Genomic DNA, 14379 nt, shown 5'->3' on the forward strand with positions numbered 1-14379 from the left:
GATGGAGGGACGAACAAGAAGGTTAATGGCAGAAAGAAATTTTTCTTTGGACAGAATGACCAAAGAATCATTAACAAGGTTAAGGTGAACTTCTTGAGGGTTTTCGATTGGGCGATAAGCTGAGAATGCACATTTAAAGAGGGTTGAGATTGGGACAACATCTGTGAAAGCATCAAAGGGGCCAAACAGGGGATGATTCTTCAGAAACTTAATCATCAGCTTGGTTGGAGCATTATAGGATGGATGATCTTCGAACACTGCTCTGAAGTTGCTTGAAGCAATAGTGGGAGAGTCTGAACCAGTAGGGTTTACTGATCCAGATACCTTAGATTGTTTCTTTGAAATACCGGATTTCACCATTGTTGAGGGTTGAGAGAAAGAGTAAAGAAACAGAGTTCTTGAAGGATTTGAGAGGGAAGGTTCAATGTTCAGAAAGCGTAAAGTGATTTTGGGGAAGAAGACAGGTTTATAAAGGGATGAGATTTTTACCCTAGGTAAAAAAAAAGGATAAGGTAAAACGTCGATTAGAGGGAATCTTTTGAATCGGAGATTAAATCTCAGCCACATAAAATCAAACGGTTTAAAAAAGATTTTTGAGATTTGCCAAAAGAGGGTTTGCATTTAATGAAAGGTCAGAAGGACATCATCACGTCAGGTGATCGTGGGGTGAGGGGAAAGGAAGTTGTAACGGATGGCACGTTTTGGGTAAGCGGAAAAGACAAATTAAGGATGTGATTATGGAAAAATGTTCTTTTTGTCATCATACCTAAAAATAGGTCTCACACAAGGCTTATTCAGAAAGAGAATGAGACAGTTTCTCAAGGGAATGTTTTTTTTATTTAATGTTTTATTTAATGAAGGATCATTAAATAGCACACGAAAGATTCAAGGGTTGATGAAACAGTTGAGAAATTATCAATGTGATTGCGGATGGAAACTTCATTGCGGATGACCAGGTGTTATTGCGGATGAACAAATGTCATTGCGGATGGATAGATTTATGACTGCAGTAGAAGAAACTGAGAAGAGCACTTGTACAAAAGTTAGTAATAACAAACAATAAGGACCCATGAAAAATAAGTATGATATATGGTTGCAGTACCTAGACTGCGGTACCAGAACCATCTATCATAAGTAACTTTCAGTTAGAACCGCAACGGAGACCAAGGATGGTCTGCGGTATCTAACAATTCAAAAAGAATTGCGGGTCTGGATTCATCATTCCTAACATTTGCAGGAAGGTGTTAAGTTTTGTGGAGTCGAGCGCTTTTGTGAACACATCAGCAATCTCTTCATGAGAATGAACAAAGATGAGTTCAATGTTACCTTTCAAGATGTGGTCTTTGATGAAGTGATACCGTAGTTTAATATGCTTAGTCTTGGAGTGCTGAATTGGATTGTGAGAAATAGCAATAGCACTTTCAGAGTCACAATAGATCGGTATCCGCAGCATTCTATATCCGTAGTCCAATAATTGAGTTTTCATCCAAAGGACTTGAGAACAACAGCTGGCTGCGGCCACATACTCAGCTTCTGCGGTAGACAGAGATACACAACTTTGTTTCCTTGATGACCAGCTGACGAGTCTTTCACCCAGAAATTGACATCCACCTGAAGTGCTTTTTCTATCTAGTTTTCATCCGGCATGATCCGCATCTGTGAATGCTTGAAGGCTGAAATCGTTGCCTGCGGGGTACCATAGACCAAGAGATTTGCTTCCTTTTAGGTACCGTAGTATCTGTTTGGATGCGGTCATATGTGACACTTTTGGGTCAGCCTGATACCTTGCACATACACCAGTTGCAAAGACAATGTTTGGCCTGCTTGCGGTGAGGTACATCAAAGAGCCTATGATACCTCTATAGGTCTTGTGATCCACAGATTCACCTGAGGGATCAGCAGAGATCTTATAACCGAAGGCCATGGGGACCTTAGCCGAAGAACAGTTGTCCATAGAATATTTATTTAACAGTTCAGTGGTGTATTTCTCTTGATGAATGAATATCCCTTGCAGAACTTGTTTCACTTGAAGTCCTAGAAAGAAGTTAATCTCTCTATTCATGCTCATTTTGAACTTGTTGGTCATGAGCTTAGCAAATTCATCCACCATTCCTTGATCAGTCGATCCGAAGATGATATCATCCACATATATTTGTACAGGCATAAGATGGTTACCATTTGCTTTTCTAAATAACGTGGGGTCAATCACTCCTCTCTTGTACCCGGATGAGACAAGGAATTCAGAAAGAGTCTCATACCATGCTCTTGGGGCTTGCTTCAGACCGTAGACTGCTTTTTCAAGCTTGTAGCAGTGGTCTGGGAATTCAACATTTTCAAAACCTGTAGGTTGCTGAAGATAAACCTCTTCTTCTAATTCCCCATTGAGAAATGCACTCTTAACATCCATTTGGTGTACCTTGACGTTCTTGTGGGCTGCGTATGCTAAGAAGATCCGGATAGCTTCCATGCGTGCTACCGGAGCATACGTTTCATCGTAGTCTATGCCTTCAAGTTGACTATACCCCTTTGCAACTAGTCTTGCCTTGTTTCTGACTACCGCACCAGATTCATCCAGCTTGTTTTTGAACACCCATCTAGTGCCAACAATAGAATGACCACGTGGCTTCGGAACGAGCTGCCAAACTTTGTTTCTTTGAAATTCTTCTAGCTCTTCTTGCATTGCAGCTATCCAGTCAGGTTCAAGCAATGCTTCTTTGCTCGTTCTGAGCTCTACCGAGGACATAAATGCTGCGTAGTGGCAGTGATCAGATAGGTCCTTGGAAGATCGAGTCTGGATACCTGCGGATGGGTTGCCAATGATTTGACCTGGTGGGTGGTCCTTAGTTCATACATGCAGACTGGGCTGCAGATGATCAGCAGCTGCGGTAGAGGGAATATCTTGAATATCAGGAGAGTCTGCGGTTGGAGATGGCAGTTCCCCCTGGACTTGAGAACATCCTGCCGAGTCATCTTGGTTTGGAACGAGAATGGAGTTTTCTTGAACAGTTGGGAAAGGTTCCCCCTGGACTGCTGATGGGAGTTCCTCTGGAACCTGAGAAGGTTCCCCCTGGACTGCGGATGGGAGACTTATAATCCTTGGATCGGTTCTCGTGTCAATGTTCTCTATGAGTTCATCATCTGAATCCGAAGATACGTTTGATGGTAATGATTCTCTCCGGATAGGAACTTGAGCAACATCAAGTACTGGAACCTCGACGGTTGTTGCTAGATCCGGAGTAGAGCTTTCCCCCTCAACCGGAGAGGTGGAAGTATTGAGAGAAGCAACTTCGGATAGAGATGGTCCAGAAACATCAGCGTGTTGTTGTTGAGCTGTGGGTGACACAAGAACTTCGGATAGTTTCGCCGTTTCAACAGGATCGAAAAGATCGTCATAATTGACTTCAACTAGATTTAAGGGACCTGAAGAGGCAGGGATATCGCTTTCCATGATTGCGGTGGTTTCAGTGGATGGAGGGGCGTTGCGGATGTGAGAATCATCAAATTTCACATCGAAGCTTTCAATAATCAGCCTTGTTCGTCTGATGAGCACTCGATAAGCAACCTTGTTAGTGGAATAACCAAGGAAGATGCCTTCATCAGACTTCGGTGCAAACTTGTTAAGCTGATCTCAGTTATTGATCACGAAACATCTACACCCAAAGATATGAAAGAAGCGTACATTTGGCTTGTGGTTGTTAAGGCCCTCATATGGTGTTTTGTTGAGGCGTTTGCACACAATGCTTCGGTTTTGAACAAAGTATGCGGTTGCTACAGCTTCAGCCCAGAAGTAGAGAGGAAGGTGTGCGAAGTTGAGCATGGATCTGGCTGCTTCAACTAGTGTGGTTCCTTCTTTCTACTACTCCATTTTGTTGCGGTGTGTAGGGAGCTGAGAAGTTATGAGAGATGCCCTTGGACACCAAGAAACTGTTGAGTAGATGATTAGTGAACTCGGTTCCATTATCACTGCGGATACGTCTTACTGGAAGCTTGATCTGAAGTTCGATCTCTTTGATGAAGTTGATGAAAATCTGCGGTGTTTCAGATTTGAGTCTGAGGAAGAAGACCCATGTGAAGCATGTAAAGTCATCTACTATAACCAGTATGTACTTCTTGTGATGGAGACTGGCTACGGTTGATGGACCGCAGAGATCAATGTGCAATAGCTCCAGTGGTTCAGAAATTGAAGAATCCATTACCAGAGGGTGACTTGCTTTGGACTGTTTACCACATTCACAAGCCGGACATATAGTATCGTTGCTGAATTTGAGAATAGGCAGACCTCTGACTAGTTCTCATGTGACCAAGTTGTTGATGTACCTGAAGTTGAGATGAGCTAGCTTGCGGTGCCATAGCCAGCTGACTTCGGATACAGCTTTGGATAGGAAGCACAACTGCGGTCTACCAATGATCAGAGAGACATCCAAAGGATACATGGTACCTTTCGAATCAGGATTTGATCAGACACGTGTTCCTATCACTTGTCATTACGTAGCAAACTTGATCATCAAATTCAACTCGATGTCCTGCTTTACATACTGATGAGATTGTGTTTAAGGCTTTCTACATAAGCAACCTTCTGAATAGAAAAGTTCCCCGTAGTGAGAACACCGTAACCTCGGATGATTCCATTCGCATTGTTTTCGAATGTAACATTTCCACCATTGCATATTGGTCTGAAATCCCGAAGGTATTCGAACCTTCCGGTCATGTGCAAGGAGCAGGCACTGTCAATTAACCATTCTTCTTCTTGTTCCTCCTTGCACAAAGCCTGAGAATTACACGGTTAGTTTAGGCATCCAAACCAGTTTGGAGCCAGGGGCTATTGGTGAATTTTTGAAAGATGCATGGACCGAGGTTGCAGGGACGGGTCTCTTGTCAACTTTTATTCCTAGTCCTGGGTGTTTGTGCAGATTTGGAGTGTTGTGAGTTTTTGAAAAAGTACTACGTTTCTGACTCTGACTAGATTTGACATAGGATGAATCTTTTTGGGAACTACACTGACATTTGCAAAAGGATTTTTTGTCATTGGATCTGACATTATGCTTGGTCAGCGGTCCATAGGATGAATTGGACTTGTTACCGGTCCGCTGTTTAGCACGTGCAAATCTTTGAGTCCTTTTTGGTGGATTTGGTAGGATACCCTTCCATTTGTTGAAATTTTGACGTAACTTTAAAAGTGTTTGTGTGGGTAAAATACCTTTCCATTTAGGATCATTTGAGGAGTAGACCTGAAAACCATTGTTTCAAAAAGACTGAACGCCCTTTTGGGCTGTGTCAGAAGAAGTAGGAATGACTTTCGAAGCTGGACTTTCCTTTTTGTTTGTTTTCTTGAAAGGAGAGTTTTTTGAAAAGTAGTGTGAGAAAACAAATTTTTCTGGACTCTTAGACTTTGGAAATCTGACATGTTTCTTGTTTTTCTAAAAAGTTTGTCTAGTTGTGCCTTGAGATCTAATTTCTTCTTTGAAGGCCTTTTTAGCCAAAGATTTTGGTGAACCGCAGTCATTGTTGTTCAACTGCAGTTTCTTGGAATTTTTAGAATGATTTTGAAAATGTGGGCTTGAGTCATCCGAACTTGAAGATTCTGGGGTTTGTGAGCATTGACCCACTTCAAAGTTCTCTATAGGTAATTCATGATGAATCGCCTGAAGGGTCACGGTTTCTTTTACTGAGGACTGCGGTAGTGAAGATTTGACTACTGCAGAGTAAGTCTTAGTTGGGACTTCAGTGGGACATTTGTGGGACTTTTGACTACAGTGTGATACACCGCAATCTGAGGACAGAGATGGAAAGTCTTTCGAGACTTCAGGGCCCTCAATGACAATTTCTTCATCAACCACGGATGAGGTTTGAGAATTTGGGTAAATGGTGCCACAGATAGGAATTTGATCACATGTGTGACCCGAAACCTCAGGCACAATTTCCTCAATGACACAATTATTGCTTAGACTATGTAGGAATTTTGATGTCTTCGGGAAAAGTCTTGTCATTGATTGGGAAATGAAATTCTAGGTCTGGAGGGACATACAGTCTGTCTTTATTGAACCGGGGTGAGGAATCCATTGCGGTAGGATATCCATTCGACCAACCCCAATTGTATGTATTGTCCACGGTTCCATTGTTTACCAAATTTTCAATAGCTTCACTTTCATTAAACAATTTTTCAATTAAGAGATTTAAGCGTACAATTTCACTCTGAGCTAAATCTATCTGGTTCAAAGCTATCTCTAATTGGGTTTCACTCAACATTCTTGCATCTTTTTCTAACTCTAGGTCCTTCTCTAACATAGCCATTTTGAGTCTTTTGTTATCCAGTCGTCCTCTCACGTGGAACATCTCTTGGGACGCAATGTTCTTCTCATCTAAGGCTTTGTTATAGTCTGTAAGGACGGCAGCACAAGTGTCATTAAGATCATCTATGTAGGGCTGACAGTCATGCATGTTATAGTTTAGAGTTTGGATCATAAGTTTTACCTGTTCGACGATGCTTAGAGTTCCATCCTTTGCCATGTAGCAGTAGTTCTTTTCCAGCTCTATAGACCCATCATCATCCGCAGTTGCCACCATGCAGATTTTTCCTTTTCCTTTGACACTGCTGATGGCCTCATCTTCGTCTCCGGATGACCAAACTTGATGGTCTCTTTTGACATGGGCTACGTATGCCCTTGCCTTTTCCTTATCTTCCAACTCTTGAGCCATTCTAAGGTAGAATGCTCTGTCTTTTACTACATTGGCCTTACAATCTCTTGCAAAGTGATTCTCTTTGTTGCATTTGTGACAAATTACAACATCAGTCTTGTCTTCTGAGGGAGTACCGGAGTCAGTGGTTTGAGGAGACTGTGGTACCTCCTTTGGTTGATTAATTTGAGATTGCGGTGGTGGATGAGAACTTTTGGAATATCGAGAATGGTTATTCTGGGAACCGAAGTTACGGTTGAATGGAGGTTTGTTGAACTGTTGATTCTTGCGGAAGGAAGGAGGTGGTAGACGGTTGAACTGTTGACTAACCAGAGCAATAGCCTTCTGAAATTCTTCTTCATCATCATACTCTGAGTCAGCTTCGTATGACTACGGTGGAGAGTCATACGAGGGAGAGTAGAGTGACTGCGGTGGGGCTTGTGCTATGAGAGCAAGTGGTCCTCCGAAGTCAGCACAGTCTTTGAGTACGGTGGATTCTTGTGCTTGCAGCTCTCCATAGAGCTTGTAGAGTGACAAAGAGTGAATCTTTCTATCGCCCTGGACTATCATCTTCGTCGTAGTCCAATGTCTTCCCAAACCATTAAGAAACTGAAGATTTGTTTCATGGTTACTGCGGATGGTGCCCGCATTGGATAACTTGGTGACTATCAGGTTGAACCTTTTGAAGGAGTCTTCCAAACTTTCGCCAGTATGAGCTTTGAAGTTGTTGAACTCATTGAGTGTGGTAGTAAGTTTCTTGTCTTGTGCTTGTTCTGAGCCTTCGTATAAATTCTTGAGAACTTCCCAGATCTCTTTTGCTGATTTGCAATTTATGATAATATCGAAGTTGTCAGGAGCAACTCCACAGGAGATTTCATAAAAAGCAACAGCATCATTTTTCATTTTATCGAGATCATCCTTGGTGGGACGGTTCATAACTGGTTGACCTCCTCCTAGTCTGGTTGTAGCGCCGTCAGTCTGGACTGGTGTAAGGACTGGGACATGTGGTCCTTCTTCTACGGATCGCCAGACATCTCTACCAAGTCTCCTTAAGTATCTTTCCATTCTTTGTGACCAGTGATGATATTCATTTGCTACCAGTATTGGGGCTCGGTTAGAACCACCAACACTGTTGGAAACATTCAGAGATAACGATTGTGCCATTTTTGAAGTTTTTTTTTTAAGAAATGAGCTTCAGTGGTATAGAAGGCTCTTTGAAAATCAGAGTTCCGTTTTCAAAAAGCAACCACTATGGCTCTGATACCAATTGTTGAGAGAAAAACTTAGAGACACACTTGACCAGACGTTAGAACAAGTGTATTGCGGAATAGTTAATCTCGAAGGATCTAAAAGCTCAACAATAATATTAATAAGTTAGAATTAGATAGTTAGAGAGTTAGTTGCGGAAAGTAAAGAAATAGAAATGACAACAATTGTTATATCAAGTATACACATAAGTTGATTCATAACAAGGAATGCATTCAAACCGAGTTAATAAGGAAGATCAAACTTAGTGATTAAGTCATGAAAGACTTGCTCAGAAGAGAGGTTATAATCAGTTGTATTCTAGTAATATTTGAGAGTAATAAGTGGTGCGTAGTAAGATAGAGAGATAGAAAGAATAACTTGAGAAGTGTATTCAGAATAGATAGATGTGTAAGTTATCCGTCTTAGATACAAGAGAATGAGCTCTATTTATAGAGACTCAAGAAGTACACTAGATTACATCTCTAAGAGTAGCCATACAAGGCATACTGGACAATAGAGAGTATCATAATAAAGACAAGTAAAGTAATCTAGTTAAGTGACTGCGGTAGGTAGACTCCGGATTCGGTTGCTGATGAAGGAGCTTGACTGCGGGTGCTGGATGGCTGCGGTAGCTGAAGAGGTTGCGGTAGCTGAAGAGGTTGCGGTAGCTGAAGTTCAAGAGGGTCACTTTTTATGATTCAACAAATATTAACATTTCATATCAGCTACTCCCCCTCGAAATGAGCATTGTTAGTCGAAGACTGACACTAATATTTAAATGAATTTGTAATTATAGAATCCTCTATATGCATAGAAACTCCAGGTACTTGATTACCATCAACATTCACTTTTGTATTGACTACCTTATCAGGAATACCAAAAATAAATCGAAACTAACATCAAAAGTAAGCATTTGATCTTAATCTTCTTGATTATCACGAAGGATTGAATTTTGCAGAAAGAAAGTCTCGACTCATTTAACATAGTGATCTTCGAAAGTCACATTGAATGTCTCTTCATTACGTCGTGTTCTTTTGATCAGCACTCTGTATGTAACGGAGTTTTGTTAATATCCTAAAAATATTCCATCATCTGCTTTAGCTTGAAATTTGGAAATATTGTCTTTCAAATTCATGATGAAACATCTACAACCAAAAACATGGAAAAATTTAACATTAGGTTTATGTTTCTTAGCTATTTGATATGGAGAGATATTAATTATTCGATATATGAAAGATCTATTTTGTGTGAAAATTAAATAGATATAGCCTCAAAACATAAATATTGAGGAAGATTTGTAAAATTGAGCATTGCTCTCGCTGCTTTACAAAGTGATCGATTTCACCTTTCAACAACTCCATTTTTTTGTTGTGGTGTGTATGGTGCAAAAAGATTATGAGATATTCCTTGTTAAATCAATAATGAGTCAAGAACAATATTTTTTGAATTCTCTTCCATTATCACTTTTGATTCTTCGAACTTTCTTCTTCAAACTCACCTCAATATTCTTGACGAAATTGATCATTACTTGAGCAGTTTCAAATTTTGATATGAGAAAATAAACCCAAGTAAAACATGAGAAATCATCCACAATAACCAAAATATATTTCTTTCCACTAAGATATTCAATTGTCAAAGGACCACAAAAATCAATATGGAGAAGTTCAAGTGGTTCTACAATCTTCGAATCGCTGGCTATTGGATGATTGTGTCGATGTTGCTTTCCTTGTTCACAAGTTGAACAAAGAGAATGATTTTCAAATTTAAGAACTGGTAAACCATGAACTAAATAATTTGAAACAAGCTTATTTAGATTTTTGAAATTTGGATGTGAAAGTCTTCGATGCCAAAGACAACCAAGGTCTAATGATGCCTTCGATAGCAAACATATCATTGGTATCCCTACAATAGGTTTCGTGTTAAGTGTAATCATGTTGCCTTTTCTTTTTGAATATAACAATACTTCCTTTGAAATTTTGTTCGAGATAACACTCTGTTGTTCATCAAACAACACCTAATTCCAGTTCTTACAACTAATTGAGAAACACTGATGAGATTGTGTTTCAATCTTTCGACATAGGCAACTCCATTAATTCTAAAATTCTCATTTGTAATTTTTCCATATACTTTGACTATATACTTATTATTATTCGCTAACTTCACTACTCCAACATTGGTAAATTTCCTGAAATCTCTTTAACACTCATTCCATCCAGTCATGTGACGTGAGCAACCACTATCAATATATCAATTTCTATCGTATTGCTCATCACATAGCACATGTAATGAATTAGAGAGATTTAGGTATCCAATGTTTTTTGGGTCCATGAACATTATTGTGAAGTGTAGTGTGAAATGTGGAATTACAAATCTAGTTACAAAATTTGGACTTAATTCGATCATTCAAATCAACTTCATTACTTTGAGGTGAAGAAATATATTCATTCGACATCGAAGCATTAATATTGAATTTTTCATCCTTAAGTTTACACTTTGAAAATTTAGAATGTATTTTTGGTTTTTCTTGACTCCATTTTTGTGGTTTCGATAATGTTTCTTCTTATTAAGTACTTCCATTTGTTTATTCACACAAATAGTTTTCATAAGCTTCTTTTATTTATTCTTGTGAATATGACATTGACTTATATGTTTTTACTTTATGTTCCCATGAATGATTGAAATTATCTATATCATTTTTACCTTTAGAAAAGGAAACCTTTGATTTTTGCTTGGAATTTGTATGTGGAAATAGGATTTTTGGTGTAAAATTTACGATTTTGTTAAAAACATTTTGTGTAGATTTTGCTTGAGTTTCTTATTGAAAGCAATTTTGATATTTTCTTTGAAAATGATTTTGAGAACTTTGTTGAAGACTATTTTAAGAATTTTGTTGAAAATGATTATGGGAACATGGTTGAAAATGATTTTGAGAACTTTGTTGAAAACCATTTTAAGATTTTTGTTGAAAACGATTTTGAGAATGTTTTCGAAAATGATTTTGAGAATTTTGTTGAAAGCGATTTTATTTATGAAGGTTAGGCTTATTCTTCCTGTAATAATTATATCGAAAATCTATATTGTATTGAACATTTTTCAAAGATGATTTTGTCGAAAATGATTTTGAGAATTTTGTTGAAAATGATTTTGTTTATGAAGGTTAGGCTTATTCTTCCTGTAAGAATTATATCGAAAATCTCTATTGGATTAAAAGTTTTTCAAAGATGAGTTTTGACAATTTTGTTATGTCTTTTGAAATTTTGACACATATAGAATAGACATATCTTTTCCTTGAATAAGAGATTCAGTTCCTTTTACAATCCAAATACCTGACTTATCTTTCTTGTTGAGTCTAAAATTCGAATTTGGATGTTTCTTCCTTTGAATTTTCGTTGATCTTTGTTTTAAAGTATTTTATTTAATATTTTGATAAGAATAAAAGCCTTCATCAGTTATTCTCATATTTTTTTTCCAACAAATCCTTCAGCCTTCAAATAACATTTTCTCAATTTCCTGTTGTCACAAAAATTTGATTTGGAAAATTATTGAATTGCGGATACAACATAACATTTTGTTCAAGATAATGCTTTCCTTTTGCTTTCAAAATCTTTGTATATATTCATTTATGAATTCAAATACTTATGCTTGAACAACACGAGGAACTTCTTCTTCAATCAAAACATCATCAAAGTCACTTGCATTATTAGTTATATCTTCAATATCAATTGAATTACTAGTGACATTTGTACAAGTTTTAGAAGAAGAATCATTATTATTCTTTGATGTTGAATCAATATTTTCTTCACTTTGGGATAATGAATTAATTTTTATAATCAAAAAATTTGAACAATCAACATATTCTTCTTCTTCTTCTTCGATTTCACTAATATTGTTATAATCGTTTTCGATATTAGCAAATTCTACTTGATGACTATGTTTAAAAATTTTAGTTTAATCCAAAATTTTCACTTGTTCATTTTTTGCTTAATGTATCATTGACAATAGTCACTAAATCATCAGCATCCAAATATTCATTGAAACTTTTCTTTCACAGTATTCCAGATTTCCTGTGCAATTTTACAACCATGAATATAGTTGTAAACAGCAGGAGGTAATGCACCTCTCAATTCTATAATGCATCTTTTATCGTTTGCTTCCATCTTGAACCGATCTTTAGTTATATCTTCATTTTATGTAACGACCCCAAAATCAAGGGTAAAAATTTCATTTTTAATATTGTCAAAACATAGATATCATTTGTTCCGAACATCCAAAACATCGTTAATTAAAACATTTATCAGAGTTCATCCCAAAATCATTGAATACGAAAAACATGGGTGTGTTCATTGCGATCAATCTGTGTCCTTCCTTTCCAAACCGATGATACCTGAAACAATAAACAAAATTGTAAGCGCGAAGCTTAGTGAGTTTCCTAGAGCATACCCCACACAATCCACATAACCACATAATCATATTAGCAATAAAAGCTACATAAACCACATAAGTCATGCATACAAACATATAAGGAAGCCGTGGAAACCCTCCAAAGTCTTACTCCGGGTGCCATAGGAACCCCCTCATGGTCTTAGCCCACTGCCATGGGAACCCATATATGGTCTTCACTAACTACCATACAAACCATACATACAAACATAGAAGGATGCCCTGGAAACCCTCCACGGTCTTACACCGGGTGCGATGGGAACCCCCACATGGTCTTAGCCCACTGCCATGGGAACCCCCACATGGTCTTCTGGAATATAAGGATGTCATGGAAACCCTCCTAGGTCTTACACCAATGCCATGGGAACCCCTAATGGTCTGACATCCAACTGCCTCGGGAACCCCCCGAGGTCTTCCATGCAAGTATCACAGAGACGACTAGCATACCACCTAGCACATAATCAACTAGCATACCACATATCACATAATAGGCCATGTGAACCCCCACATTGTCTTAACTTACTTCCATGGGAACCCCCACATGGTCTTCGCATAAATACATAACATACGGACAACATATTCGCAAGTAACTACTACACGCAAGAGTCACGAAGACAACTGGCATACTACATATAACTAATTGCCATGGGAACCCCCACATGGTCATATTCTACTGGCACGGGAACCCTCCGTGGTCTTTCTTGCAAATATCATACTAACATAACACATAATCAACCAACAATCTACATATCATATAAAGGGCTAGCCTTGGCGCCTTAGACCCATTGGTATAGTGAGGAGACTCACCTCGAATGCAGAAGCTCCCGAATGACATCCTTAGCTGCTGCCCCGCCGAATTCCCGAGGTATCAATACCAATCAATATACCCAATTAGCAATTTGGGTTCCATACTATAATCCATACATGGGGTAAAATGATCATTCTATCCCTGGCCCAGTATGATCCAAAACTGAGGCCCAAGCCCAAACAAAAACCCAACACTATAATGTCCATAAATCCATCAATGGAGCTAATCCGCGAAGGCCTAATACCAAAAAGGCCTAAAATATTGAATGGTCAACCCAAGTCAACTCCTGTTCAAGTCAAGGTAAACGGTCAATATCAACAGTCCATGTTGACCCAACTCGTCGAGTGCATCTAGCAACTCGTCGAGTGCATCTAGCAACTCGTCGAGTTCCTTCATTGTTCAGAAAACTGGGTAAAACCGTAGCCAACTCGTCGAGTTGTCTTACCAACTCGCCGAGTTCACTTAGTATCCAGAAAACGGGAAAACCCGACCCAACTCGTCGAGTTTCCAGGGCAACTCGTTGAGTTTGTCCTGTCTCAACATATTCAGCCCCTTTTCATTCGAATCTAAAGCCCCAAACTACATATCCAACCCTCTAGGGTGGAGATACCACTTAAAGTTGTTAACTTTACATCCATGCAAGGCATTAAAGGCTAAAAACACTTAATCAAAGCTTGTCAAGGGACTTATAGCATGAAGGAGGGCCAAGACTTTATAAAGTTGGCAACTTTAAGTCCCCAAAGGTCCTGAGATGTCCAGATCTGAAGTCATATCTTCATATCATGCTTAAAACCAAGATTGGAACCAAACCAGGCTAATAATGGCCATAAACTTTCATAGAAGGAGATCTAAGCAATGGAAGGTCAAGGTTTCGACTTTATACCTTAAAATGGTTGCCACACTTGAGGAAATCCTGGATCTACTGCCTTCCACTCAATCCAACCTCTTCAAGCTTCAAGGTCCTTCCAAAAGACCACCAAGAATCACTCCTTAAGTCCTCACACACTCAAAATGGGAGATAAGACACGATTTACGCTTTCTTTGGAAAGGGGGGGGGGGGAATAAGGAGGCTACAAGTGAGGCTTAAGGCCTTTAAATAGGGTACAAACCCTGAAAATTAGGGTTTTCCTTTCCAGCGTCTAATCGTCGAGTTGGGGCCTTCCAACTCGTCGAGTAGATCCTTCATCCCGCGTCCAAAATGATCTCTA

Source organism: Lactuca virosa, chromosome 6 (assembly GCF_052849685.1).
Source record: "Lactuca virosa cultivar CGN04683 chromosome 6, Lactuca_virosa_CGN04683_v6, whole genome shotgun sequence".
Lineage (NCBI taxonomy): Eukaryota > Viridiplantae > Streptophyta > Magnoliopsida > Asterales > Asteraceae > Lactuca > Lactuca virosa.